The following is a 3,408-nucleotide window of genomic DNA, read 5'->3' on the forward strand; positions in this document are numbered from 1 at the left end:
TCTGGTGTGGGGCAGGGCTGGGGATGAGTTTGGGGTGCAGGCAGGCTGCCCTGGGACTGGAGCCAGAGAGGAGGACTCCCCCCCAGCCCTCTCCCTGCCGGCAGCAGTGAGCTCTGGGGCAGGGACCCCCTTCTCTCCCTCAGCAGCACACTCACCCCCCCCCCACTGCCACTGCACATGCTCCTAGGGCCCCTCTCAGGCCAGGAATCCCCCTCACCTCCCCTGTGGTGGGTACCATGCCGGGGTGGGGGGCTGCTATCACATGTGCGCCTCCTCCCCTGCTGCTGCCCCTCACTGTAGCCTCACTGGGCGTGGGGGATGGGGCTGCCCCTTGCCCAGCATGGGGCAAGAGCTGTGACTGCGGGCAGGGGGGGCAGCTGTACTGGTGGAGGGTCCCACTGGAAAATGAAAGGGTCTGAGGGGGAAGGGCAGCCTGCTCTGGCAGTAGTGGAGAGGGGACACTAGGACCCTGCGGTGGCAGTTAATGCAGGCAGGCAGCATGGAGCTTCAGGGGAGAGACACTGAAGGGAGATGCACGGGGGCAGCAAAGGGGGGCCAGCCCACACTCAGGGGAGGCGCGGGGGGGCAGCAGGTGGGGCCAGGGGGGAGACCCGGCCCCGAACATTCGTGGAGCTGGGCCCCCGGACCCTCAATATTAGGTAGGGTTACCATATTTCAATACTGCAAAAAGAGGACACTCCACAGGGCCCTGGCCCCGCCCCAACTCCACCCCTGGCCCCACCCCAACTCCGCCCCTTCCCCAAAGTCCCCGCCCTAAATCCGCCCGCTCCCCTGAGCACCCTGCATTCCCCCTTCTCCCTCCCGCCTCCCAGCTGCTGCTGCGCTGGGGAAGTTGCTTCGGCCCCTGCTGCGGTGGAGAGCGGCGGGAACCGGGAAAGGTGGAGCCCGGGGAGGAGGCGGTGCCCTTACCATGCCTCCCTATTTTCCCGGACATGTCCGGCTTTTTGGAAATTCCTCCTGGACAGGGATTTGAGGACCAAAAAGCCGGACATGTCCGGGAAAATCCGGACGTATGGTAACCCTACCCCAGAGCTGCCTCCCGCCTGCCGGAACCCCCAGGCCTCACCTCAGAGCCGCTTCCTCCCACCTGCCAGACCCCCCGCACGCCTCACCCCAGAGCTGCCTCCCGCCCGCCCGCCCCCCCAGGCCTCACCCCAGAGCTGCCTCCTGCCCGCCCGCCCCCCCAGGCCTCACCCCAGAGCTGCCTCCTGCCTGCCCACCGGACCCCCCCAGGCCTCACCCCAGAGCCACCAGCCGCCTCCCGCCTGCCCGCCGGACCCCTCAGGCCTCACCCCAGAGCCGCCTTCCTCCCACCCGCCTGACCCCCCAGGCCTCACCCCAGAGCCACCTGCTCTCCACAGGGCCCATCCTCAGCCTTCTCCTGCCTCAGTGCCCCCTCTCCTGAGAGCCTGCCCTCCGCAGCCCCCCACCTCAGAGCCCCGCACCCCCTCCCATAGCCCCCCATCTTCCATAGCGCCCCCCACCTTCCACAGCACCCCCACCTCAGTCCTCCCCTTCACCTCCCTCCATAACCCCTACCCTTCATTTCCCCACCTCTTCCCATAGCCCACCCCCTCCACAGCTCCCCACTCTCCACAGCCCCTGCCTCAGAGCCCCCCACCCCCTCCCATAGCCCCCTACCCTCAGAATCCCCCCCACCTCAGAGTCCCCCTTCACCTCCCTCAGGGGAGCCTCCACCCTGCTCCCAGCCGGATCCAGCGAGGCTGCGGCAGCTCAGGCTCTGGGAGTCGCTGCAGCGCGGGCCCTTCCCGGGTTGGGGAGCTCGGGCTCCTGGGAGCCGCCGCCACCGAGAAACTTTCCCCTGCGCCGGGACCCGCCCCCAGGCAGCGGCTCCGCCGGGGGGGAGGCAGCCCTGGCTGCACGGACCGCTGGCAGGGGGGCTCCTTGCACGGCCGGGACGTAGGGGGGAGACTGAGGCTCTGCCAGAGCCGCGGTAGATGCTCGGAGGAGGGAGAAGCGGCCGTGGGTCCCCCACACCAGCAGCTGGCTGCAGACACGCCACCCCTCCGAGCCGTGGGGCACAGGGTTGCAGCAGCACGGGGGGGTTGCAATCCGTAGGCTGAGCGAGCTGACACCCCAAGAGGAGAGGGGGCAGTGGGTAGGGTTATCATACGTCCATATTTTCCGGACGTTTTTATATATTTAAAAAATCCTCCCAGACGGCAATTAACAACTAAAAAGCCGGACATGTCTGGGGAAATACAGACGTATGGTAACCCTATATTAGGGTTACCATATTTCAACACTGAAAAAAGAGCACACTCCACAGGGGCCCTGGCCCTGCCCCAACTCCGCCTCTTCCCCACCCCTGGCCCCACCCCAACCCCGCCCCCATTCCAACCCTTTCCCCAAAGTCCCTGCCCCAACTCTGCCCCCTCCTCTGAGCACCCCGCATTCCTCCTCCTCCCTCCCGCTCTGATCTTGGTTGGGGGTTGCTAAGTGCTTCCCTGCTCCCCACTCGCCCTGCAGCCTCTGCACCCCGCTTACCCTGCAGCCTCTGTGACCCCTGCTCCCCACTCGCCCTGCAGCCCCTGCACTCCCCCTTGCCCTGCAGCCTCTGTGACCCCTGCTCCCCACTTGCCCCGCAGCCCCTGCACTCCCCCGCCCCTGCAGCCTCTGAACCCCCCGCCTGCCCTGCCCCTGAAGCCTCTATGCTCCTGCCTGCCCTGCTCCTCCTCGCCCTGCAGCCTCTGCGCCCCCCGCCTGCCCTGCTCCCCCGCTCACCTGGCAGCCTCTGCCTGGCGGGGGCTTCGGACGCTCAGCGGCGACCGGGGCGGGGCGGCACGGGTCCCTGCAGCCCCGGCACACGCCGCACTCCCCGCCCCGCGCCACAGCCTTCTTCCTGTCGCCGCCGAGCACGTTCCCCAGCCTGTCTGTCCCCGCTGGAAACAGCTCTCGCGGCGCCAGGTTCTGAGCGCGCTAGGTGCCGGGGCCGCAGGAAGGGTCCCCCAGTGGCCGGGGGGTCCCCGCCCGTGCGGGAAGCCAGAGCCACTGGCTGGGCCCGGCCTCCCCGTGGTCCTGCGGGCTCGTCTGGGGCGCGCGGTCCGCCCGGCCTGCGGGGGCAGCAGCGGCCCCTCCGCCGCCTTCTGCGACTGTGCCCCCCCCACCCCCGCCCAAGCTCGCTACAATGTAGCTGGGGTGGCTGGGCTGCGCTGCGGATCCGGTGGGTCGTGCTGGGGCCAAGCGGATCCTGAGTTATGCCTCCCTATTTTCCTGGACATGTTTGGCTTTTTGAAAATTCCCCCCGGATGGGCATTTGAGGACCAAAAAGCTGGACATGTCCGGGGAAATCCGGACGTATGGTAACCCTACTCAATATTGCTGGAGCCAGGAGGAGGAGTCAGAGAGGGAGAGAATGTTCCATTT

The sequence above is a fragment of the Terrapene carolina genome, unplaced genomic scaffold (genome assembly GCF_002925995.2).
Source record: "Terrapene carolina triunguis isolate 2854851 unplaced genomic scaffold, T_m_triunguis-2.0 Scaffold951, whole genome shotgun sequence".
NCBI lineage: Eukaryota > Metazoa > Chordata > Testudines > Emydidae > Terrapene > Terrapene triunguis.